Source organism: Amblyomma maculatum, chromosome 1, assembly GCF_055883805.1.
Source record: "Amblyomma maculatum isolate TAMU_Amacu chromosome 1, ASM5588380v1, whole genome shotgun sequence".
NCBI classification, from domain to species: domain Eukaryota; kingdom Metazoa; phylum Arthropoda; class Arachnida; order Ixodida; family Ixodidae; genus Amblyomma; species Amblyomma maculatum.
In genome coordinates, this window is record NC_139344.1 from 410936371 (window position 1) to 410963510 (window position 27140).

Consider the following 27140-nt stretch of genomic DNA (forward strand, 5'->3'; position numbering starts at 1 on the left):
CCAAAGTAGCTGAGCTTTAACTTTAGAATTTGACCCTCCAATGAGCAGTCAGGGTTTATGGTCGACAATATCGACTGATTTGATCTTCTGGCAGTCCAAGGAACTCTTAAGAGTCTTCGCCAGCACCACAATTCAAACGCGTCAATTCTTCGGCGGTCAGCCTTTTTCACAGTCCAACTCTCGCATCCATACATCACAACTGGAAAGACCATAGCACGGGTTATACGGATCTTGGTTGGCAGACTAATGTCTCTGCTCTTTACTAGGCGGTCAAGGCTAACCATTGCTCTCTTTCCCAGAAGCAGGCGTCTCCTAATTTCATGGCTGCAGTCTCCTTCCGAGGTAATCTTGGCGCCCAAGAACAGAAAATCTGTCACAGCTTCCACTTCTTGTCCATTGATGCTCCAGGACTTGATAGGGCAAGACGCCATGATCTTCGTCTTTTTAATGTTCAGTTTAAGCCCAAACTTCTCACTCTCTTCTTGTACGCGCATCAGAAGTCTCTTGAGTTCCACTTCACTTTCTGCCATTAAAGTGGTATCATCCGCATATCTAAGGTTGTTGATACGTTTTCCAGCAATCTTCACTCCAGCTGAAGACTCGTCCAGACCGGCCTTCCTCATGATGCACTCTGCATATAGGTTAAATAGGCAGGGCGACAGTATGCAGCCTTGCCTCACCCCTTTCTCAATCGGAAACCAATCAGTAAGACCATGCCCAGTTCTGACTGTGGCCTCTTGCCCTTCATACAGGTTCCTGAGGAGACAGATGAGGTGAATTGGAACTCCCATCTCTCGGAGAGCTTGCCACAATCTGCTGTGATCTACGCAGTCAAACGCTTTCGCATAATCAATAAAGCAGAAGTAAATGGGTTTCTGGAACTCTCTTGCTTTTTCCATGATCCAGCGAAGGTTGGCAATTTGGTCTCTAGTTCCTCCTAATGCCTGATGATTAGGCATCGTATCACAGTGAATTTTCTTTTTCAGCTGTTCCACACTTGCTCTCTTTCCCAGAAGCAGGCGTCTCCTAATTTCATGGCTGCAGTCTCCTTCCGAGGTAATCTTGGCGCCCAAGAACAGAAAATCTGTCACAGCTTCCACTTCTTGTCCATTGATGCTCCAGGACTTGATAGGGCAAGACGCCATGATCTTCGTCTTTTTAATGTAGGACTGCTGCAGCTGAGGCTCTAAGGGAGCACTTCAGGTGAGGGTCAAAGGAAGTACCTTTGCAAGACAAACAGAACCACCTTTGCAGGCTGCGAGGTTCGAAACTGGGTTTGGGCCCACTGCGGAGGAGGGGCGCGCAGCGGGGTTTACGGAGCTTCTCCCAAACGCACACCCCTGTAAAAGCCGAGCACCAGGCCGGGGGACGCTTGTACCCATTTTTACCGGTGGGTGTCCGGCGGTGGGTTTCGAACTGACCACCTCCCGCAGCCGAGACGGGCGCTCTAACCACTAGCCTTTGACAGTGAGCATGAGATTATATAAGTTTCAGTGAGACAGATATTAAGCCTCACGATATCTGCTACCATACCTATCAACGTAGGTATATTACTCCAAATATTGTAAGGCTCGCATAGCTTACCACTTTTAACAAAAATGTGTTTCCCATGGTTTACGCCTAAATTTTACCAAGCCGACAACCAGGGAATAAAATTATTGCATCGCTGCCTTTATTACGAAGCTAGAGTGAAAAATATACTCTCATCTTCCAACACTATAGACGTGTACGTTTAGGGCGTTCTGATCTTCACAGGAACTCCATTTCAACGCCTGAAAGAGCTGACTTTCGTTATGTTATTTCGCCATAAAATATAATGAAATCGGTAAGTTTTTCTCGAAAACAATTATTTATTAATTGCTTTTGCTTTTCAGACAGCACAGACACTTATATGCAACGCTAAAAGACGAAGGTGGCATAGGAACAATGGATGTCAGCGCAATAGAAGGTTTGAAGTTAATGATTTCAACATCTGTATGATTACATGTTTTCATCTGACTATAACCTCCTCAAAATACACCTGTTTCTAGCTGTGGGCATGCGTCTTCTAAACGCCTTATGTGCTAAGAAAACCTGCTGAAATTAGCGCCGCCAGTATTAACAACTGACAATACTAAATCCATGAAAAAATTTATTAAGACCAAACTAGACAGTTCCTGTTCTTCAATACTCACGAATTTGGGGTAATTCCGCTAATTTGAACTGAATGCAAATAGGTACCGCTCCTTCATAGTCATTGAAATGTAGGTTTGTTAACTCGCCAAAAACCCATTTTGTCCTATCGATACCAAATTCAACGATAGTGCCAAGTATACAGAAAGCTTTTCATACGCACGGAGCCTAATACTCTCCTTCACCATCTTTGATAACCCAACAGTGGCTAAACTTTTCTTCACTTTTGGATACACGCCGCCTGCTACTCACTCATCTGGTGCTACTGAAGGCGGTTATTTATAATCTCATTTGACTGCGGCTGGTACACACATTTATTTCGTAGCTTATAGAGTACCGTCATAAAACGCCTTTGACAGTGAGCATGAGATTATATAAGTTTCAGTGAGACAGATATTAAGCCTCACGATATCTGCTACCATACCTATCAGAGTTCTACTCGCCTTTCAGGGATTTACACATGTCCAAATTATGCATCACGTACGCAAAGCAAACATAGTAAAGCTGCACTGATTTGAAACATCTATGTGATGATGGTGATTGTGGCGAGTGTGCGGGTGGCTCGAAAGGAAGTGAAGTGTGGCCGCGTGCGGGGCGTGCCAGTGCGCGTGAGTTTGTTCCGGCAAGCGAACGGGTCGGACGTTCCTGGGCGTCGCTGTCGGCGGAGTTCATCGTCCTGGGCCTGGCGTACAAGGCCGGCTCGCCAGCACCTGCCGGGCACCTGGTCCGGGGTCTGGTACTGCCCAGCGCTTCGCCATCCGGCGAACAGCTTGCGGAGGCAGCTCGACCGCCCCATCGTGCCTGGCCGCCGCACTTGTGCTGCCGCACTGGTGCCGCACTTTGCAGTACCCGGGCGTGACGCGGTACCCCGCGGTACACCGCAGTACCCCGGACTGTGAAGCAGACGCCGGACACAGACGCCGGAGCGTGGCCTGCCGCGCTACCGAGTCCTCGGGCGACTGGCGTGAACGAAGGCCGCGTCACACCCCGGCCGCTGGTCTTGCCTCAACCGGACTCGCCTGCACCGGCATCTAGTCCACGAGCGGAAAACCAGAAGTAGGACGGTTTTGTGTTGGGACATATCCTATTAGGATAAGCTAGGCTGTATGCATGTCTGTTGCCAGTTACGTTAATTGGTCAAGAAAGGAAAAGCGTCCGTGTGTCTGTGAACCTGCTCTGCTACCTGCCCAGAGCTCCTGAACGGACCTGGGCCCATAGATGACATCACAATTTCCCCCGTTTCAAGACAGTTTCTTGCAACTGTTCTGGCGCCGGGGAGGGGGAAAACGTGGCGGGAAATAAATGCACAAACTACACAAATAACCACAAAGCAGAAACACACAAAAATTCGTCACAATCCACACACCATTCACAATCCACAATGCAACACACGAGTTCGGTTTTTTTTTGTTTCCTAAATCCCGTTCCAGTCAGCAAAACACACTACTACACCTTTCTCACACGGCTCATGTAATCGGCACCAACGTTATCGCTCCCTTTTATGTAGTCTATGCTGAAGTTGTATTCCTGGAGGAATAAACTCCACCGCAACACTCGATTGTTCATATGCTTCGCGGATTGCAGGTACTGGAGCGGCTGGTGATCAGATTGGGTGGTGAAATGTTTGCCCTTGTTCCGCTTGAATTCCGTTAAACGATGCCGAATAACAGTCGTCCATATTCTTGATTGTTTCCTTAATCTTGTGTATCTGAAGGCTTGATTTTTCGGAAGTGGAGGACATAGTTTCTTGCTGAGAGTCGTACAGTCTCTTCAAATCTGCGACTAACTGTTCTGCCTTGTCGCACTGAATTTGGACATTCTTCAGGTCGACTTGATGCGAGCGTACAGTCTCAGTCAATAGATCATTGTCGTCCTTTTGGGAAAGTGCCTCTCGCATCTTCGCAATGTCATCTTCATATGACTGCACTTTCACAGTCAGCTCTTGAATGACGTTGTCTTTTTTACGAAGTGCCTCTTCTAGGTCTGATATCTTCTCTTCCTGAGCATAGATCTTGGAATGGGAGAGGCTCAAATGTTCATGAATTTTCGCTATTTCAGCCTTCAGATGGTTAATCTCGGTCCACGTATTTGTCCCGTGCTCCTCGGGCTCTGGTCCTCGTGGAGAGGAGTCAAAAGAACTAAAATTCCTCTTCGGAAGCATTCCGCCCTCCCGTTCAGGCTCAACCTGTTTGCGTAACGGTCTTCCTTCAAAAAGAGCTTGAAGCCTCGCTTGATCCTTAGGTGGCAGTGATTGGTGCTGGTCTCGTTGACGAAGCTCCTTAGGTTTTTCTTTGCAAATCTTTATATGGTCCTTTGTCATGTCACACAGAAGAATGGGTGGCACGCACAGCGGTGTTTTCTTTTCTGTTGGCTTGGCCAAGGCTGCAACACATCGTCTAAAATTCACAGGTCGCTCCTGTTCTCGGGAATCTTGCGAGGTATGAAGCTCTAGGCTGCTTGAGGTCATCCAGTCGTGATTGGGATCATCTGGGGCCCTGACACCTGGTATATTCCCAAGGACGAGATCATACAAGGGCCGCTTCATGCAAAGCGCGGTCACCTCGCCTTTGAAATATGGCGTGTCCACTGGTAATCTTGCCACCGGTAACTGGGTTACCGTACCATTGACAAGTACTATCCTCTCGGTCTGCCCTGTGAAGCAGTTCTTTGGGACCAAACCCCGGCGGACAATAACAACATTACTACCAGTGTCTCGAAGCACGCACACTTGTTTCCCCATTACAAACCCTTCTACAATGGGCATTCTTCCTGTTGAATTCTGAGGTGCGTCTTTACTGACCTGCGCCCAACTGCTAGAGTCGGATGGGCTCCGGGCCGTATGCCAGTCAAGATGATCAGCACGTTTGGGAGCCTGAATTGCAGAGCATGCGGCACTCTGTTCTTCCTCTTGATGTCGATTCCTGCAGTTTTCGGCCTTGTGTCCGACCTTTCCACACGAGTTGCACTTGAGCACCGGTCTAGTGGACGTGCGGCAATCGGAAGCCCGATGTCCTGGACGATTGTATAACATACACCGCAACTGGGGTTTATTCGGCAGGCTGACGGAACTCTTGATATGAGGTTTCTCTTCGTCAGGGACTTTACCGATGTTCGAATAGTTCTGAGCTTCCAAGTATCGATCGGTTGCGTCTGCCATGATGTCGAGTGTCTTGCACTCCCGTTCTTTCAGAAACACGACGAGTTTCGGGTGGCAACACCGCAGGAACTGTTCACCGATCACATGATCGCGCAGGTCTTCAAATGTCTTGGGAACACTCGCCATTTCGATCCAATGGTCGAAGTAACCCGAAAGCCTGGCGGCTAACTGCCTTCCCGTCTCGCCATCTTCTGCTCGAGCTTTTCGAAATTTCTGGTGGTAACCTTGAGCCGTGAATTTAAAGCGCTGCAGAAGAGCCTTTTTGACCTTTTGATAATCTAATGAATCTGCAGCTGACATCCTGCCGATCACGGTCAAGGCTTCCCCAGTTAGGCACATACTTACGGCCATCGCCCATTTATCTTGAGGCCAGTCCTGTCCCACTGCCACACGCTCAAACCGTTGCAAATAGGCATGCAGGTCATCTCGTCGCTCGTCAAATAGGGGTAGCAGTTTTTGAGGGTTGAAAAGCTGTACTTGTGGCGCTGACACTATGGGCTCGATATCATCTGTCGTGTTGCTCCTCGCTCCTTCTTGGAGTCTGAGTTTCAATTCCAAGATTTCTTTCTCTCTCTCCGCGGCTATGCGACTTTGCTCTCTTTCAGCAGCACGTTCGGCCCTTTGCTCCGCGCGTTCCTTATCTATCCAGTCTCTCAGCTCGGAGCCTGAGAAACCCAGCTGAGCGCCCAACGCGGCTAGACGCTCTAGGTCCATTTTGCTCAAACGTCGCGATGCGTGTGAACCCGTCCTCGACTCTCTGCCCTCTCTCTGAATGATTAGTTCCTTGAATCTACTAATTTCCAGGATCCTGGCAGGCTCGCCAAATTGTGATGTTATCTATGGGCCCAGGTCCGTTCAGGAGCTCTGGGCAGGTAGCAGAGCAGGTTCACAGACACACGGACGCTTTTCTTTTCTTGACCAATTAACGTAACTGGCAACAGACATGCATACAGCCTAGCTTATCCTAATAGGATATGTCCCAACACAAAACCGTCCTACTTCTGGTTTTCCGCTCGTGGACTAGATGCCGGTGCAGGCGAGTCCGGTTGAGGCAAGACCAGCGGCCGGGGTGTGACGCGGCCTTCGTTCACGCCAGTCGCCCGAGGACTCGGTAGCGCGGCAGGCCACGCTCCGGCGTCTGTGTCCGGCGTCTGCTTCATAGTCCGGGGTACTGCGGTGTACCGCGGGGTACCGCGTCACGCCCGGGTACTGCAAAGTGCGGCACCAGTGCGGCAGCACAAGTGCGGCGGCCAGGCACGATGGGGCGGTCGAGCTGCCTCCGCAAGCTGTTCGCCGGATGGCGAAGCGCTGGGCAGTACCAGACCCCGGACCAGGTGCCCGGCAGGTGCTGGCGAGCCGGCCTTGTACGCCAGGCCCAGGACGATGAACTCCGCCGACAGCGACGCCCAGGAACGTCCGACCCGTTCGCTTGCCGGAACAAACTCACGCGCACTGGCACGCCCCGCACGCGGCCACACTTCACTTCCTTTCGAGCCACCCGCACACTCGCCACAATCACCATCATCACAATCTAGCTGTGCTCTGCATTGAGCGTTATGTCTCCGCATACTGAAGCCGGGTGAAGGATTGTCTATGCGTAGGCGGCACAAGTATGCTGTTGGATGCTCAATTCGGCCATGTGCAATATGTGAAAGATTGTTTGTTTTCCACTCCTGCCTGAAAGCGCGAGAAACCACCTAGAAGGAAAGGCCTGCAATGGAATGTGCAAGAGGCCCCAGCCGCAATGGTCCGCACAGCACCAACATCAACTCACTAGAGCAACCCGCTAACGGCATATTCGACCCTCGATAAGATTGCGTCCACGTGGTCGAAGTAGTACACAGAAAGAGCAGGGCCAGTTCTTTTTCTTGCAGAGTGGTGTGCAGGTATCATAGCCCTTGGACTGATGAAACCAATGACGCAATATAATTGACTCTTCGCCAGGATTTTCTCTCTCGCACAGAAAAACTGCAGTGACGTTCTAAGCAATTCGGCGTTCTTATTTTGAGTAATCTCTGAGTCGCTGATCAAATGTCTGGCCTAAGTATCTTAGTCAAAGACATCCAGCGCTGAATATTCGAGCACGTTAAATGGAATATGCCGACAAGGATGATATTCTTGGGCAAAGAAATTTTTTATACATAAATGTGAAAAAAAATTTTGAAAAAATTACAAGGTAAATAAATGGCGACCTTCCACCTGACAGTGATCTGGCGAGCGAATATGTCAGTACCTGGTAAGCTGTGGCCGCACGTCTCCAAACCAGAGTAACAGCAAGAAAAGAGTGTGGAATTGACTTACAGAAGCGTCCATGTGTGGCATGAGACAAAATGGACAGAAAACAAGACCCGTAGACTTTGAAAACAATATGCCGGACGTTGAGATATACTAGAACAGCTCCTAAAGATTCAGAGGACAGGTGCATTTCACATGCATTTCTGCAGCAAAGTGACCCAGACGCAGTAAGAACATAATTTAACGCCACTGCTATAAAAACATTCTTGAGCGGAGAAGTGCAGCGTCGGCGTTTTAATCTGCCCTGCCGAAGCTGAGAGGCAAAGTCATGGGCATTCCTCTGGCAGGCAAGGGTGGCATAGCTGGGCACTGATTCGTGGGCGTGTCGTGTGATGTCGTGGGACCACATGGCATGCTCGAGTATTGTGATGGCCTTGCCTTTCACCATGCGGGATGGTGGCCTTGCCTGGCCACCATCCCGCATGGGATGGTGGCCAGTGGGGGACGAGTTAAGCTGATCACGTGCATGCGATCGGTTTAACCAATTTTTCCGTAGCATTTTTGAAGAAAACCTCTCTGTTTTGAAGCCTGAGTTTTTTTTTTTTACTGAATTACAATGCTTACTGTTCAAATACATTCTGAGGGTATAGAGAGGGCTATTCAACGTCTGTTGACATTTTCGAGCCCAAGCCCTGTTGAAATTACAACGAAACTACTAAAGGTCAGAAGATTATTATATACCGCGCATTCTGTCCCTCATCGTTCAGAAATCGCTTGACACTGCCGAGATTTCTTAGGATTTGAAGTTTGTCCATGTTTTAACTATTTTTAAAGGAGGATAATTAGAACATATAAGCAACTATAGGCCCGCATCATTGCCATCAGTTGTTTGCAAACTACAAATCATGTTATACTGCTGCATTCGTGACCCGGACTGAAAAACCTCTGTTGACGTTTGCTCCACAATCTAACCTCATCGAAGTCCTTGTTGGTGGTGTTCCTGTCTCTGCCCTTATTGACACTGGTGCCCAACTCTCTGTCCTCAGTTTCTCGTTTCGTCGTCGCCTGAAGAAAGTCCTGACGCCAGCAGTTTCGCCCACCTTTCGTGTCGCCAATGGCAGCCCTGCTGTCGTGCTTGATATGTGCACCGCCTGTGTAACCATTGCTGGTCGTCACACACCAGTCTTATTCACCGTGCTCCAGGGAATGCCTTCATGAACTGATCCTTGGCTTTGACTTCTTGGCTACTCACTCAGCCCTTATTGACTGCTCAGTCGGCATTCTACGCCTGGACCTTCCTCTCAGCTCTGAAGACCTCTCCACGCCACCTCGCCTCCGCTCAGCAAAATATTCCCGCCTCCCTCCGGAAGCTGGTTATATTCCTATGTGCCCTTTCCCGCCCGTGCCCGATGGAGACTATCTGGCGTGCCCAATTACAGACGTCGTCCTGCAGTGTCACGTCATCCTCCCACACCTTATCGTAGATGTATTTGAGAATCGCACCACTCTCCCAGTCCTAAATTTCAATTTGTCGACCGAAGTCCTCCCCGACGGAATATCATTAGCTGAACTGTCCCCGCTAACCGACTGTGAAGTTTCAGCCCTAACTACCGACCCTCCCTCTGCACCTTGCACAGCCCCTATCGCTCATATGCCGTCTCCTTTACACCGTGATCCTGTTTCCAGCATGATTGCGGCCGACCTGCATCCTGATTATGTCGACACGCTCTACAAGCTGTTGCTTTCATATAGCGACATTTTTCATTTTGGGGCCCGACCTCTTGGCCAAACGTCTGTTGTAGCCCACCGCATCGACACCGGCGATGCTGCTCCTGTTCACAAGCGACCGTACCGTATCTCTCTTTCCGAGCGCCAGATGATTCAACGTGAAGTTGACAAGATGCTGGCCGACGACATCATTGAGCCTTCAAACAGTCCCTAGGCATCACCTGTTTTGCTAGTCCAGAAAAAAGATGGGAGCTGGAGATTCTGCGTCGACTATCGCCACCCTAACAAGTTGACCAGAAAAGACGTCTACCGTCTTCCGCGCATCGAAGATGCACTTGATTGCTTACATGGAGCCAGCTACTTTTCCTCCGTCCACCTTTGCTCTGGCTACTGGCAAATCTCCGTCGATTAACGAGACCGCGAAAAAACAGCGTTTATCGCTCCTGACGGCCTCTACCAATTTAAAGTCATACCTTTTGGCCTATGTAACACCCCTGCAACTTTTGAACGGATGATGGACTCGTTGCTTCGCGGCTTCAAGTGGATCACTTGTCTTTGTTACTTTGACGACGTCATTGTTTTCTCGTCCACTTTTGACAGCCACCTCTCTCGCCTTTCCACCATTCTCGAGCTATTCCGCCGCGCCGGCCTTCAGCTCAACTCCAAGAAATGCAGTTTCGGCCGTCGGGAAATCAAAGTTCTTGGCCCCTTAGTGAATGCTGCTGGTGTCCAGCCTGACCACGATAAGATTCGTGCCGTTCGTACTTTTCCCACACCACGTTCATCTAGTGATGTTCGAAGTTTTCTTGGCTTGTGTTCTTATTTCCGTCATTTCGTCCAGAACTTCGCCGCCCTTGCCCGCCCTCTCACCGCCCTACTGATAAAAGATGCACCTTTCTCTAGGGCCCTGACCAAGCTGCAGCTTTCTCTGAACGTATCGCTGCTCTCACCAATCCACCCGTCTTAGCCCATTTCAACCCTTCGGCCCCTACCGAACTCCGCACTGACGCCAGTGGTTTCCTCGCTCAGCAACACCACGGCTGCACCAAAGTGATTGCGTATGCCAGCCGCCTACTGTCTAGGGCAGAACAAAATTACTCTATCACAGAAAGGGAGTGCCTAGTTCTTGGTTGGGCTATTACAAAATTCCGCCCTTATTTGTTTCGACAACCCATTACAGTTATCACAGACCACCATGCCTTGAGCTGGCTGCCTTCACTCAAAGACCCTGCTGGACGTTTGGGACGCTGGGCGTTAAGATTGCAAGAATAAACCTTGGTCGGCTTCACCAAGATGCAGACTGCTTGTCCCGCCACCCTGTCGGCCCTCCCAGCTCTACGGCCTGTGACATTCAAGCATGCGTCCTGTCTTTATCGGTTTGTCTCCACATAGGCGAGGAACAGCGCATGGACTCCGCGCTCCGGTCTATCATCGACCGTCTGACTACCGGCCAGTCTCATCCTGCCCTCGCCATGTCGTACTCCAAGTGACGCATTATACCGCCACAATATGCGACCTGATGGCGCTGAGCTCTTGCTCGTCGTTCCGAAACATATGCGCTCCACCATCCTGGAACAATTTCACGATGCTCCCACCGCTGGACATCTTGGCGTATCCCGCACGTATACGACAGTGTGCGCCGACGTTTCTACTGGCCGGGCCTCTATCGCTCAATTCGACATTATGTGGCCGCATGTGAGCTGTGCCAGCGTCGGAAAAAACCATCCGCATTGCCATCAGTACACCTACAGCCAATATCCATCCCGACCGACCCGTTTTTCCTTGCATGGACCTTTCCCGGTCTCTACGTCGGGCAACAAATGGATCGCCGTAGCGACCGACTATGCTACGCGTTACGCCATTACCCTCGCGATCCCAACCAGCTGCGCTACAGACGTCGCTGATTTCCGCTTCCACGACGTGATACTACAACACGGTGCCCCTTGTGAACTACTCACAGATCGTGGTCGCTGCTTCTTCTCCAGAGTGATTGACGAGCTACTTCGTGTGTGCACCGTCCGCCACAAATTTACCACCGCCTATCATCCTCAGACCAACGGCCTGACAGAATGCATCAACCGTACGCTCACATATATGTTATCAATGTGTCTCCGGCGACCATCGGGATTGGGATATTAATCTACCCTTTGTAACATTTGCCTACAACTCTTCTCGTCATGATACCGCTGGCTACTCTCCCTTTTATCTGCTCTTTGGCAGACACCCATTACTCCCCTTTGATACATCGCTACCCACTACTGATGCCGAAACTAGTACTTACGCTCGGGATGCCATCTCCCGCGCTAAAGATGCTCGCCACATTGCTCGCAACAGGCTCTTAGTCTCCGAAGGCTCCCAGAAATCCCTTTACAACAGTCGCCATCGCGATGTGCACTACGCCCCAGGCTCTCTCGTTCTGCTCTGGCTCCCATCACGCCGGGTGGGCTTGTGCGAAAAACTTCTATCACGCTACACAGGCCCCTACCGTATCTTGCGCCGAGTCACCGACGTCACTTTTATGAATTCAAACCTTTGAACCCGAAGTCTTCTGCATCACAAGCTACAGACATTGTGCATGTGGCACGACTCAAGCCGCATTATTCACGCCCTGCTTCGTTTACCTAGAACGCACCGGGACTGTGCTTCTGCGGCGGGGGTAATGTTATGTGGTGTATTATGCTGGCATTCAGCAAGTGAAGAAAGAACTGTCTGGGTGTGTGGACGAAGACGACGCTCAGTGTTGAGTTCTGCGGCTAAGCGGTGCCCGGCGATTTCAGAGTGGTGTGACCCATCGGTGCGTGATTTCCACTTGTAACAATATCATCTCATGTAACCAAATTCATCACTGAGAATCATATCTTTCTTCCTAACCAGTATAGATTTCAGTATAGTCATGCTTGTGAAATTCAGCTGTTCGAACTGGCTACTGACCTTCACCGAATCTTAGAACAGTTGCTACAAACTGATGCTAGTTTCGCTGATTTTGCTAAGCCTTTTGATCGTGTGCCGATAATTGTCTGATATAACAGTATTACTTTAATAATCAAGTTATCAGATGGGTAACCCAGTTCTTCCACAACAAATTTTAATCGGTTATTACAAACCATGTTATGTCTTCTCCGCAGTCTGTAAACCTTGGTGTGCCTCAAGCATCCGTTTTTGGGCAAATACAATTTTTGCCTTAAATAAATGATATTGCTTACAGTATTACATGACATCCACTCATTTGCCGACGATTGCATCTTCTGCCGTCCAGTTTAAAATCTAGTGGACTGTGTTAACATACGGGGTTATTTATCTAAATTAAACAGGAGGTGCACTGAATGGCAAATGACCAAAAAAACTAAAAATACTAAGTTAATGCAGTTTACTACGCGCCACCATGTTTTGTAAAACAGCTATTAGCAACCCTGAAATAGAGTCTGGCATTTCTTGAATATTTGGGAGTGTATTTAACCCCTAATCTGTCATGGAGCGCGCATATCAATACTGTGTTCGACTAGTTGGTAATACAGCACTGGAGAGACAGAAGCTAGATACACTTACTTCGTTTGGACTCCTCATCAGTTGCACCTTCTTACAAATTCGAGGCACTTCAATGTAGAGCAAGTCGATTCCTCGAACGGTAGTGACCACATTATTCAAACATTTCTGCAATAAAAATACAATTTTAAATTCCCAACCTCAGAAAGCTTATGTAAATACGCCTTGTGTTATTTTTATTAAGTATATTCTAACCCTACATCTTTCACGAAACCGGTCATGGGCAGGCTACACGTACATGTTGTCGATTCTATTACGATTAAAAAATCAAACCCCCAATCTTATGAACCAAAACAATCATATTTTCATTTCTACACTTACCGATAAGAGAATGGAATACTCTGTCCTATTCTGTAGTTAACACTATCGATTATGATAACTTTATCTATACACTGAAAGGGAGCCTAACAACCCAGTGGGAAATGTTCACGTTTTCGTTGGTTTGTTTTAGTTTCAATTTTCTTTTTACATATTTTACCTTTTCTGTGTCACAAATTTGTTTTGCCTATTTTAGTGCCCTTGCATATATCGTATTGAAAAGGTTATGCACATGTTTGCATATATTTCTTAATGCTTTTTTTTTTACATCGCCTCATTGCTGCTGTATTTTGTTCATCGCTGCTTTTTATCGATGCTTCGTTCCCCCTCCTCAACATGTTGCGATGTATGCTAGTAGTTACTTATCTTTACGCCGCCACATTGTTGTTGTATGCTTGTATTCTGCTCAGTGTATCCTTTGCTCAAAGTCTCCCCCCCCCCCCCCGTACTACACAATGACTACACGGGCATTTAGGTTAAGTAAATGTAAAAAGAGAATATCTGACCCTCAGATTCTGATTAGAACGCACTAACCCTCATCTGTGCAGGCATTTTTTGCGGTTTTGTTTATGTGGAGCTTTACATTTTTGGTTGGTTGGTTGGTTTGTGGGGTTTAACGTCCCAAAGCGACTCAGGCTATGAGAGACGCCGTAGTGGAGGACTCCGGAAATTTCGACCACCTGGGGTTCTTTAACGTTATCAAGTGGTCTTTAACAAAATGAAGTAGATTATGGCTGTATTGTTGATCAGTAAGTATAACCTAATGGAGACGCAATTTGAAGTATTATAGCGAAGTGAATGCAACGAACGAGGATTCACAATGGTAGCAGCAGAGAGGAACCATTATGCTGTCCCGTTATGCTCTTAGAGGTGGAGTTTTAAATGTCCTCAAATTCTTTTAAAAAGGTTTTCGGTCGTTTCTTCTAGATTTTTTTCGCTACATGTTTGAATTACTTGAGCGCCTTTATAACAGGTTTGCTGCTTTCAGGACAATCGGGGACCAAATATTTTTTGCAACACGTCAATGTCAATGAAGAGTGTGCCCTTATGACCTATAAAGCAAATGGTGAGCAGCATTGCACTATTAATTGCATTTCTTGTGCAATTGCCACTCATTAATTAAAAACTGTAAAAAGCAACTGACAACCATCCATTTACACTTTCATTCCTTAGAACCATTAAAAACTACATAGCCCCGCCATGATGGTGCAGTGGTTAGGGCACTCGGCTACTCTGCCCAAGGACGCTAGATCGAATCCCGGCCGCTCTTGAATATACTAGCAGCCTACGTTTACCACCTTTGCAACCTCTACACTTACACATAAGTCGACTTTATCCTGCCAGACGTTAACTAAGAATAAAAATAATAAGAATAAGAATAATGTGTATTTAACATCTTGAGGATGGTGGGTGCGCCGGCAAAAAGCCAGTAGAAAGGCTTGACGAGGCAGACGCACCCTACAGAGGCATTGCAGTGGTACATAGCATAATATCACTTTTAGAAACAAGAACAAACATAAAACTATCGATTTTTCATTATCTATACGTTCGTTCAGACTGTTTATTTAATTCATGCGGGAGAGTGTAGCTCAGCATTTGGTAACCATAATTTGTTCGCATCTTAGGTGCAAGCCATTTGGGTGTCGTTCGTGTAGTGTATATTGACTCTTTGCGTTGCAATCCTGACAGCTTTATTACCAGGCAGTTGTTATTGTGAACAACGATTTCATATCGCCGCAAGAGTAAAGTTTCGTATAATTGTGGCAAGCGGATAATTCGAAGTTCATTGAAAATTGGTTCAGTGTGTCCAAGTTGGGGAGCATTCATAACATTTCGAACGGCTTTCTTTTGAAGGCGGTATAAGCGATTAATATTAGTAAACGTCGTGGTACCCCACACCAAAAAGCAATACTTAACAACAGAAGAAAACAAAGCATTATACAATATTTCCTTAATACGCTTTGGCATAAAATATTCCAATCGACACAATATACCGACAACTTTTGACAGCTTGTTCACCCCCATATCAACATGATTATTCCAACTCAAATTCTCGTTGAAAATTTGGATGCATGATGCACCGTTTGGATGCATGATGCAACGATCTTTAAACACAGTGGTGGCATATTTGGCACATCACATAACTTCATCTGCAGTGCCTCGAGGATGCCATCTAACCATCGCGTTCGCTGCCTACTCCTTCTCCGGCGACCCTCAACCTTTCCCAAAATCAAATCTTTCTCCAGCGACTCCTCTCTTCTCATCAAAAGACCAAAGTAGCTGAGCTTTAACTTTAGGATTTGACCCTCCAATGAGCAGTCAGGGTTTATGGTCGACAATATCGACTGATTTGATCTTCTGGCAGTCCAAGGAACTCTCAAGAGTCTTCTGCAACACCACAATTCAAACACGTCAATTCTTCGGCGGTCAGCCTTTTTCATAGTCCAACTCTCGCATCCATACATCACAACTGGAAAGACCATAGCACGAGTTATACTGATCTTGGTTGGCAGACTAATGTCTCTGCTCTTTACTAGGCGGTCAAGGCTAACCATTGCTCTCTTTCCCAGAAGCAGGCGTCTCCTCATTTCATGGCTGCAGTCTCCTTCCGAGGAAATCTTGAAGCCCAAGAAGATAAAATCTGTCACAGCTTCCACTTCTTGTCCATTGATGCTCCAGGACTTGATAGGGCAAGACGCCATGATCTTTGTCTTTCTAATGTTCAGTTTAAGTCAAAGCTTCTCACTCTCTTCTTGTACGCGCATCAGAAGTATCTTGAGTTCCACTTCACTTTCTGCCATTAAAGTGGTATCATCCGCATATCTAAGGTTGTTGATACGTTTTCCAGCAATCTTCACTCCAGCTGAAGGCTCGTCCAGACCGGCCTTCCTCATGATGCACTCTGCATATAGGTTAAATAGGCAGGGCGACAGTATGCAGCCTTGCCTCCCTCCTTTCTCAATCGGAAACCAATCAGTAAGACCATGCCCAGTTCTGACTGTGGCCTCTTGTCCTTCATACAGGTTCCTGAGGAGACAGATGAGGTGAATTAGAAAGACTAAAAATAGCTAATAATAACTTCGTAACACTTATTCTGAAGGCAATACGAAATAAGTACAAGCATTAAAGGAAACGAAAACCGAATTCTCAGCTTGCAAAAGCGAACAATATTAACAAGCAGGAGTAGGCCAAATAACGAAGTATCTAAAAATGAAGGGGCAAACATGCAGCAAAACGCCATGAGAAGGAAAAGGCAAGGAAATAAAAGGAAGAAAAAAGGGATAAAAATGTTAATTTGGGCAACAGAAAGCAGAGAAGAAAAACGTTTGACATCAGCAATTCAAGGTTTCAGTTGAATGAATGCTGCTTAGAAGACGCAGAGGTAAGTTGTTCAGCTTTGTTATCTTACGCGGTGAAAAAAAAAATATTTAAAAACGTCAGTTCTGGTGCTATATGGTGTTAAGAGTCATCGTGTCGATGTCGTGTTCACCGTGCATTAAATGGCGTTATGTAGGGTCAGGTGTGAGAGCAAAAATGTTCTTTTTAAATAGGAACATAAAATTTAAGCGCTGAATTTTTATTCTCATTTCCAGAGTCAGTATTCCGTGTTGTTTCATCGTGATAACACAAAAAGCAGCTTTGTTAAAGTATCACATACTACGACCTAATCGATATAAAGGTAGCTGTCTAGGAATGGGTCTGAATTCATAAATCCCTTTGTTCAAAACGAGCTGCCTTTTTGTTTCATAGTCGCTTCAGTTTCATAGACATGTATCGCTAAAGAGGAAAGTGCATAACAGTTGCATCTTACATGTACTCACCTATGGGGCTGAAACGTGGAGGCTAACCAAGCGAGTTCTACTTACATTGAGGACAGCCCAAAGGGCTATGGAACGAAAAATGGTAGGGGTAACATTAAGAGATAGGAAGCGTGCGGAGTGGGTCAGAGAAATAACTCAAGTTACCGACATTCTAGTGGAAATTAAGAAGAAGAAATGGGCATGGGCAGGACATATACTGCGAAGAGAGGATAACCGATGGTCGCTTAGGGTAACAAACTGGATTCCAAGGGAAGGAAAGCGTAGCAGGGGACGGCAGAAAGTTAGGTGGGCGGATGAGGTTAAGAAGTTCACAGGGGTCAAGTGGATGCAGCTAGCACAGAACCGGGTCAAGTGGAGAATAATGGGAGAGGCCTTCGCCCTGCAGTGGGTATAGTCACGCTGATTATGATGATGATGAAACCATTCATATTTATGTCACATGTTAATAATTGCACAATATGGGGCAGCCGGAATGAAAATAAATTGCGAATCCTTGTCAACGTTTATACTAAGGGAAATGGTGTAGCATTCACAGCTAGTGTCACCAAGGATATTGCTCACGCCTTGACATCTGTTAACGAATATTAATTGCGCGAACATATATTGTACGCCTTCAGTCATCACATTTCATTATCGTGGTTGAAGTCTCATATAACTAGCAAAAAGGAGAAAAAAGGGACGAATTGGGTGCTGCTTAGTTATTTATAAAACAATGAGCGCCTGTTTCTCTCCATAGACTATAGAAAGCCTCGATGACGTTTACACAAAGCGAAATGCGCCTGCTCCTACAAATATATAATATTTCGTGGTACCTAGTTACGTTATAACTAAGACACTGCTTCGTGTGCATCATGAGAATCCTGGTGGCCGCTGTCATCACGTGGAGGGCGGCAAGAGTCTCGGTCTACATTGAGGCCGACCCAGACGCTGTGGTGACGCATTGTTGGCGCACATCTTTCGTCATAGCTCGCCACATATGGCTGTCTTCACTCACGGAGGTGGCGCTCTTAGCACAAAAACTGGGGAAAAGCTCGTCCTTGTTGGCTATGCGCACATGCTTCATGCGGTCAGCCTCCGTCATGAACACACGGAAGCACTTATGAAGGTCAATAACATCTTCTGTGTAACAGGGGAAGGTTTCACAAGTCTCCTGGGCGCAAGAAAGAGGCTGCTGTTAAGTGCGATGCTTGCGCACGGGTGAGCGGTGAAGAATCTCAGTGAAGCTGGTCTTGAAAGCAACCAGAGGAACCCAGGCAGCACATTTCATCGGCCCAATAATGGGGATTGATTGGGGATTACTGGCCCACAAGTGGCCCAATGTTGCCGTTGAGCTACCAATAATGTGCAGCCACGCTATACCATAATCATTATTGGCCCAGTGAACTTCACCCATATCCGTTATTGGCATTCAACCGGCTAAGAGCGGCCAATAATGCCCATTCATATTGAACAGTTTGCCATTATTGTATACACAATGAGGCAGCCTGGTCATTATTGGCCAACCAGCTGCAATTGTTTGCCAATATCTTCCACACCATGGTATAACCTGGTAAATATTGTCTGGTCAATAACAACGGCTTCTCAATATTGAATATATCTAGGCATACAGTGGTCAATATTGTCCAACCAACTTTGGCGGCTTCCTAACATTGTAATATCTTGGTTTCTAGTGGTCGATATTGTCTAATGAGCCTTGATGGCTGACCAGCATTGCACATAGCATGGCATAGCTTGGCTAATATTGTCCGGCCTTTATGGTTGCCTCGTCAACATTGAATATATCTTGGCATACATTGGTCAATATTGCCCCACCAGCTTTGGTGGCATCCTAATATTGTATATATCTTGGATTATAGCGGTCAATATTGCCTAATGAGGTCTGATGGCTGGCCAGCATTGCACATATAATGGCATAAATAGGTTAATATTGTCCGACCATTATGGTTGTCTTGTCAGCAATAAATAAATCATGGCATATAGTGGTCAATAGTGACCCGCCTGTCATGGCGGCCTGCCAACAATGTATACATATAAATTATATTGTTCAATATTGTTCGATGGACTGTGATGGCTAGCCAGCATTTCACCCTAATGGCATAGGTTGGGCAATAATGTTCTGCCAATATGATTGGCTTGTCAACATTGCATATATCTTGTCATAGATTGGTCAATATTGTCCCATCAGCTTTGATGGCATCCCAACATTGTATATATCTTGGTTTTTAGTGGTCGATATTGTCTAACAAGCTTTGATGGCTGTCCACCTTTGCACATTTCAGGCTGCAGCGGCGCTAAAAAAACAGTGGAAGCAGCTCTGACCGACAGAGACATTTCTAATGCTTGCATCTCAATATGACAGTGTGTTGGGGCTAATTTCGTCGCAACTAAATTTTTCGCTGGCCCGGACGTCAGTTTACGTTCAACTGTAGAAGATATTCATATGCCATACGTAATTTGGGCCACCATATATATACTGTTTATTGGGATTAATGTATAGTTTGCCCTAAAATTGTTTGACTGAGCTGACCAGACAAAATGAACAGAAGTGCCCATCACGGAAAATGTAGAATATATTTTTCTGAATACATTTTTGTGATTCGCTAATTGTTGTGGATGACCTGCGATTATACTTGAAAATTTTGGTAGAGAACTCTTTTATTTACGACTTTAGGCACGTATAATTGTTATGTAAAATTCTGCATATAATATCTTCGAGACAATTCCTGCAGACTAGAGGCCCGGATGTCGATCACGCGTGGACGTAGCTAACACAGATAGTGTTCCAAACTTTAGCCAAATGTTGAAAAAATTCTGACAGCACGTGGAATCTACACTGCAGAAATTAGCGAAGGCGAGATTAATGCTACTGCATACGGTGCATTACGTATCATTACCGTTATCAAGTAAACGCAGCGTCATTACCATTGATTATGTCATCATTGTAATTATCACTAATTGCAGCGTCATTCTCGTCGCTATCCTCACGGTAGACAATGAGAATTACGTATGGTGCTAGTTTCGCGATCCAGGGTTTAGCGCAGTTGGTTAAAGCGTTAACTAGGCTAGGAATTCGATTCCCGGTGGAGACGATTTGTTTTTCTGATCTCGTCAAATCAGGATGATTGAAAGTGATTGACACATCAATGCACAGATCCGATGCACAGATATATCCATGCACAGATCTCGAACACATCTCGCACACAACTCTCGCGCACGGGATTTCGTTCCATGGGCCTATTTATACGCATACGAGTACAAGCATACGCGCACGCTCGAGCACACATCTGATCTGACAAGCAAATGTTTAATAGATGCGTGTCCACGAAAAAAATCCTGCGCAGTCAAGAAACGCAAGGTACTCAAATGCAAAGAACGCTACAGAACGTGTGAGTCGCTTGAACAAACACGTTTGGATTGTAAACGCAGAAACGATCGAATATATCCGGTGAATCCACATCCTGTAAACGTTTGTCCATGATTGGAAACACGCACGCGTAGCATCATTATTTGCGCCTTTTTTTTACGTGATGGAAAGAAGCCCAACATGTTCAAGTTAAGCAGAGGTGGGAGAGATCGATCGCGCTAGCCAATCAAACATGCACTGCATGATTCGCCATTACCCTAGCTGTTTCCGGCATTCAGCATAAGCACCGACTATACCACGCCTCAGTACTAGCTGTTCTTATAGACAGATATGTTGGGCTGCTTTCAGGGCCTTCGAGTTGTAATATCTACTAAACACAAATTTGTACTGTACTCTTTTGCGCTCTGCTGTGGGTTTCAGCAACAGACAAAGACTGAACGACTTTGGCCATCGGTGCAGCAGCGCATAAAATATTTCAGCTCAAAGAAAAAATACAAGCAACATATATTTACGTTATGTCTAGCTAATTCACTTGACAAGGAAACAAATCTGAACTGTCCTGGAATGGTTTGTATTCTAATGCGACGTAAATCGCACACTGCCAAAAAGTAGTGTACATGTAAAAGATAATAAAAAAAATCAACAGCACTGCATGGGGCAAGGCAAACGAAAAAAAAAATAAAAATTTAAAACAATTACCTACAGTGTAATGAATGCGCGCACATGTGTCGCCAGCATATATGGTAACAAAATTGAAATTGCATAATAACGATGTTCTTTACGGTAGTTAATTTTGTTCGAAAGCTGTAATATATGGCTCATAATGATGCATTTGACCACAGCGTTTGACAGCGCTCTCCTAAACATTGTTCAGAAACTATTCTTCAAACATTCATTGCCTTATTATCCAACCATATAATCACCGCACCGAAGGCGTTTCCCTTCAGAGGACTAAATAATTCTATCCCATCATGTCAACCAGGCAGCTAATTGCAATTCATATATATTAAAAGTAATGTGAGTGGGTTACTTCAGCAGTTTTGAGGCATTTTTAGAGAACACCACTCTCGAAGAATTTAACACATGATTGAGAATTAGGGTTCCTTTGTGAAATATTCTGCCGCTTTCACAAGCGCTGCTTCCGCGGGCTGAAAGATGATTCTACCGCGCTTCTTTCTGAGGACAACCTTGTCCCAAGTTCGTAGATATAGTTTCAATGTTGACCCTTGCTTTCTTTCTATTTTTTATTTACTGCAAATTTAGTTCTTCAGATCTTAGCTCGTCGAGTATTTTGTATTTCTTGATATGCCCACGCTTAGTTCTACACGGATTTTTTCTTGCTCTAAATGTCCACCTGATTTGAAAAAAAAAATAAAAAGAATAACATGGGAGTTTTTAACCTTGAAGTACTCGTAGTTATGGTCGTTTTCGCTTTTCTTTCCCTTAATAGGAATACAGCAAGTATACGGGCTGTTGCATCGCTCAGTTGCGCGTGATGACGTTTCAAGAGCACTCCGTCATGAACAGCGACCTGTGTCCCATCTTTAATAAAACAAAATATGTCCATTTGTTCGAACTGAGGACGATTCCGTGAAAACTGAAGATTGTTTTACGTATGTGATTATTACTTGAAACTATGAGGTGAAAAGTATTTTGCATTCACAAAAAAAAATGTATAGCGAAATTATCATTCCACTGAAAATGTTACCGAGCCAACAGTCGAGGCGACCAACGCTCCGAACGCACTCCTCGTTGTTTTAACGAAGCCAAGGGCAAAACTCTGCGCATTCCTCCTCACAAGCTTGGCGCAAAGAACATATGGTTTCCATTCTCTCGTCCTTTTGTCGCCTCTCCGCCCGAGGGCCTTGACTAAAGCAATTCTCCAAACCGCTTTCAACTTCCCATCTTGTAGCCTTTTCTCCCTGTAAAGCAGTCATCGCGGAAGGGCAGCGACCTTCACTGCCCTCTCTTTCCTCCCGGCTAGGCAGGCGTTGCTCACAAAGACCCCCACTCTACTCCCCCTCACTCTTCCCTTCCTTCCCGCCAACTTTCCTGGCCGGCAGCCTTCTGGGCTCACGTGGTCCTGCGGGACCTCTTTCATTTCTCTCACCCCCTTTCGAGCTTTATGCCTACTCTTTCGACAGATCTCAAGCAAAAAAAAAAAAGAGGGAGAGAAAACACAACCATCCTTCTGCCCCCTTCCAACCGTGCCTCACAACTCGACACAAGCCGCTGATTCAGAGGCGTCTGGTCGGCCACACAATCCCCACCGGCTCGAGCTGCTCGAGCTCCCGCAGCTTTGGACAGCAGAACCGAAAAACCAAGCCTTCTGAAAGTTCCGATTCGTTTTAATGGCCATGCCTGAAAGAGGATATTTGTGAGTACCACCAGCATTTTAACTTGTTTGTTCATAACTGAGCTCTCTGAGATTATTTCTTGCTTTGTCTCCTTGTAATATCGCTACTTTTTCTTACCAGGTGTATAAAGCATCAGATCCCTGGGATGTACTTTGCGTGGCAGCATTCATTTTGGATTGTTGCAACTGAGGTCTGCAAATCTTCGTTAGCCGTATGGTAAGATACTTTTTGTTTTCATTATTTGGTGCAGTATGTTGTCAGCCTTGATCATCATGTCAATAACCGATATGCTTGCGAGAACGGAAAGTCATTTATTTAGACCGCACCACGCCAGTCAGTTCTGAACTGTATTTTCAGCGCACTATTTTGTATGCATAAACTCTGGTCATAATGACAAAATTTACGGCGCAGAGGCGGCCAATTTGTATTGCAAAAGAAAAACGTTGTCCTGTAAAACATGACGCGTGTTTTGTGTGATTTTCATTTTACAACTTCATCGCGCGTGTGTTGTGTGTCTGAAGTGGTCAGTTTCTTTTACAAACTATATTCAAAACTCAGAGTTAAGTCTAGCTTTCTGGGACATAAGTTTTAGTTGCGAGCGAATATTTAATATTGTAATTTGGCGTTATGAATGCGCTATTGGAATGGTCTAAACGACGCGTAGCTTATTCACGTGTTTGATCTTTCTCTTGCGCTAATTCCGAGTAGTAGAAGTGTCATAAAATAGCCGCTTAAAATAGGTTATTTACAGTTGCTACCGTAGTTCTTATACTTTACCACACGTACAAACTTGTTCCCACAACAAACGTGATGCTAAGCTACGGATTTCTTTATTTTTTCAGTTCGAGTGTATCATACAGACCCGAAAGCATCTGTGTCGTACGTTGTTTTGGCTGCAGCTTTGACAACTTTTAAAACGTTCTGTTTGCAGTAATGATGCGGTGCACACTAAATTTAGCAGCCGCGGTCGGAGTGCGACTACCATTTTTTGTGTCTGTTTTTTTTCCTTTGTAGTTTCTTTTTAGTTCTTGCGGCAATCTATTCAAAGGAAAGCTATTGATTTGAAGCTTCCAGTTATGACGACGTCTTTCTTCTACAGGTGTTCGATCACAAAGGCACTACAAGTATAAGGGGGCAAGCAGTGACTACCGTTTAACGAATAGATAACGGCAAATATCATTTTGTTTTGTTTCCAGCGTCAACAACAAATCCACATGGGAAGCCGTGCACTGCCAGATGTCGCAACCAATGTAACCAAGTTAATATGGCCGGCCTCACTGAGCATGCAGCTTATTACAACCTGAGTAAATCACACAAGAAAGTTGCCTGAGGGTCAACAGGTAGTGCTTTATTTTGCATTTTTACTCCACGGTCTAGCTGCACTTTCACTTTCCAAAAGTTTTCTGTCTTAATGGGATTTATGAATGTTGCTTTTATTTCCAGGTGCCATCTGCGAAAGGAAATACATTGTTATGCACGCTGCTCAAGTCCATATCTTTAAAGGCTGCATGGAGCTGCTGCCCCTACAACGGACCACAAAAGAAGCTGCGATGAACGCAGCGCCTTCCTCCAACCTGGGACCTGAGAACACCTTGCCAAGGGACGCAAAGACAGGAGGAGCACTGAAGTCTAAGAGTTCTGCCTAAATGTTTCCATGCCCTGTAACACGTGCACACCTAATAAATCACCATGCAGTGAACCTTTCAGCTGTATTATTTTCTGTGCATGGATATCCTCAGCATGCTTTATTTAAATAAAAAGCTGCATGAAAAATATCTGCACTGCATAAGTAGGGGATGGCTTTGCAGGTGCCTATTAGTCATAGCACGAAAAAGCAACTAGCCGGATTGCCAATTGCTCTGGCTGGATGTCAATAATGCAAAACCACTGGGCAAGATTGGATTGGAAATATTGGGTAGCCGATAAATCTGGCTGGATACCAGTTGTGAATATCCAGTGAATAAGCATGGATACAAGATATTGGATGGCCAGTGAACTTGGCGGCATAGCCGTGATATAACAACCAGTGAGTGAGCTTGGGTGGAAGATATTGAGTAGCCATTGAGTGCCGTCGAATGCCAATAAACAAGGTAGTATGCCAATACTGGTTTCGATAGGAGAGCCGATCAAATTGGTTGGCATATATCTTGGCTCTTTGTGCGCCCCAATCAGACGCCAATATTGACCAATATTGGGACCAATATATCCCAATATTGGACCATTGGCGGTCCATTGACGGCGTGCTGCTTGGGTAATGTCTGATAAATGTTTCTTAGACCGGTAAACACCGGTAAAGTAGAAGAACACAATCATAAGTTTCATGCAGCCGTCCACCTGGTTATGAGCACTCACCTATTTTGAAAGTACAGTCACTACTCCGCATCTTGTTGGTCTGTACTACTGAAGGCAGAATCCCAAGGCAGGATCCGGGGAACAGCCAACTAGTTGGTTGGCACTCAGTTGTAATCCGTGCGTTCACCAAACATCTACGAGGGGAAGCTCGATTTCGTGGGCTAAGAACTCGTGGGTGCGAGTTCGGATATTTGGTTGTATAGATCTCGCAATGGCGCACATGCTACATGTCATCTTAACAAGTATATAAATATACGACTACAGCTAAGATTTAATTCCCCACTTTTCTTTATCAAACATCGTTTATTCAACTTCCGACACATTGCAGCTTTATATCTGCTGTATGTATATTACTTTTCAATGTATCCTCGGTCTATTTGCATCACATTCAGCAACCACTGAACAAAAGGACAGATATAATTTGTGTACCAGAATTGTTCCTTCACAGTGCCAACACAGCCAGGTTATAAATGAACCTCACAGCGGCCTGAAAAGTGGTTGCCAAATATAGCTGGACTTTGCCGTTCTATATTCCCATTACAGTGATATCTCAGCGACACTAGATCTTCTCTGCGCTTCCGTATCAAGATTTGATTGCAAGGATCCGGTCATTTCGACCAAGATCACAATGATGCAAAAGAAGGCATGGATGTAGGTGTCCCAGGTGGCACAAACGCATACAAGTTGACCAGATTGCATTATGAAGTAATATAGGTGCCGCAGATATTCGGCTTTATGCTCTTCTTTATCATTTCAGAAATTCTAAATGCACAGTTTCGGAGAAAATTGACGAGGGTGTTAATATTTCTATACCCGAACAGGTGGGAGCTTTTTTAGGAAATATTTGATATAAACTTTCTTTCATGAGCTCCGAATAACGTACGATGCAGAAAGTCTTTCTTGCTACTGATGGATACACCTTTATAGCTTTCTTTTACGGGTTAACACGCAAATACAAATCTATCATTGTTACACTTGTATGTCTGACCTCTACGTATTATATCGCTTTGTGCACACAATACGCTGTAATGCCGTATCAAGCACGCCAAAAAGGTTCCACTCATCAAGGATGCATTTCCCTTTAAAATAGGCTAACTTTTCGTCCTTCGTCTGTTCCTTCTTTCCTTCCTTTCGCCCTTTATTATTTTCATCCTTCCTTCCTTATGTTCTTACTCTCTTGCTTCCTTCCTTTACAACTTGCTTCTTTCATTCTTTTCTTAATAGGCCGTACCAACTGCCACCTTTACGTGAGAAACGCAAAGCTGGCCGATACGCGCCCAAGAGAGTGTGAGAAAATATACGACAAGTTTTGCCAAGAGAAACACCTAATCTCCTACAGCGGCTGTGAAACTTAAGCCGAGCATACAAATACTGAGAGCTTCTCACAGATAATAAAGCGATACATGCGGTGCATACCACAGTCGTTTTGTGAGTTCATTTTTTCTCTAATATCTGCTGAGAAATATCTATCGGCCTTTCAAAATAAGGCATGGCGAAGCCATAGGATGCCACACATTAAGACCGGAGCCCTGCACTAGTCAAGGTAAGCTAAAGGCAGAGACCAGGGAATCATCATGCACTAAGATAGAAAGCTTCCAAAGCAGTACTGCCCATAATCCTTGCCGCTTCTGGAGAGACTCTACCATTTCCAAAATTCCGCATGGCCGTTTTGCTATCGCTAATTATGAAATTGGCTTCCGTTCCGAGGCAAACGAGTGCTATTGCAACTTCTTCAGCCGTTTCCATGTTGCGGCTTATAAAGGTGGAGACCGATACCGGGGCACCTCGGCCGTCGACCACCGAAGCGACCGCCGCCCCCGTTTGGCCACTTGCCACGTCTACGTAAGCAACCGACTTGCTGTTCACCAAATCGAAGCGTCTCGTTAGTGTTTCTGCTCTCTTCTCCCTCCTCTCTGTGTTGAATATGGGGTGCATGTTACGAAGGAGGGGAGGTGGGTGGATGATTAGATTTTCTCGACAGTCCTGCGGGATACTTGATTTTTCTCGTAGTACCTTGTCTGTCTACAGGCCTATACCACTTCGAGTATAATTCTGCCCGTGGTCGTTCGACTTAATATTTCCAACTGCGAAAT

At 45.7% G+C, this 27140-nt stretch overlaps 1 protein-coding gene and 1 long non-coding RNA gene across 3 annotated transcripts in view; both read left to right on the forward strand.

The window, feature by feature from the left end:
• Positions 1-27140, forward strand: part of LOC146208927 (uncharacterized) — a 261822-nt gene that overhangs the window by 194864 nt on the left and 39818 nt on the right. The window lies entirely within an intron of this gene.
• LOC146208930 (uncharacterized) lies at positions 1881-26462 on the forward strand. 2 transcript variants are annotated; one of them, XR_014705681.1, is made up of 3 exons: positions 1881-1948; positions 14142-14219; positions 26272-26462. It is a non-coding gene; the product is annotated as an uncharacterized LOC146208930 (long non-coding RNA). The 2 variants fall into 2 exon arrangements; XR_014705683.1 differs by lacking the exon at positions 26272-26462 and adding an exon at positions 25805-25927.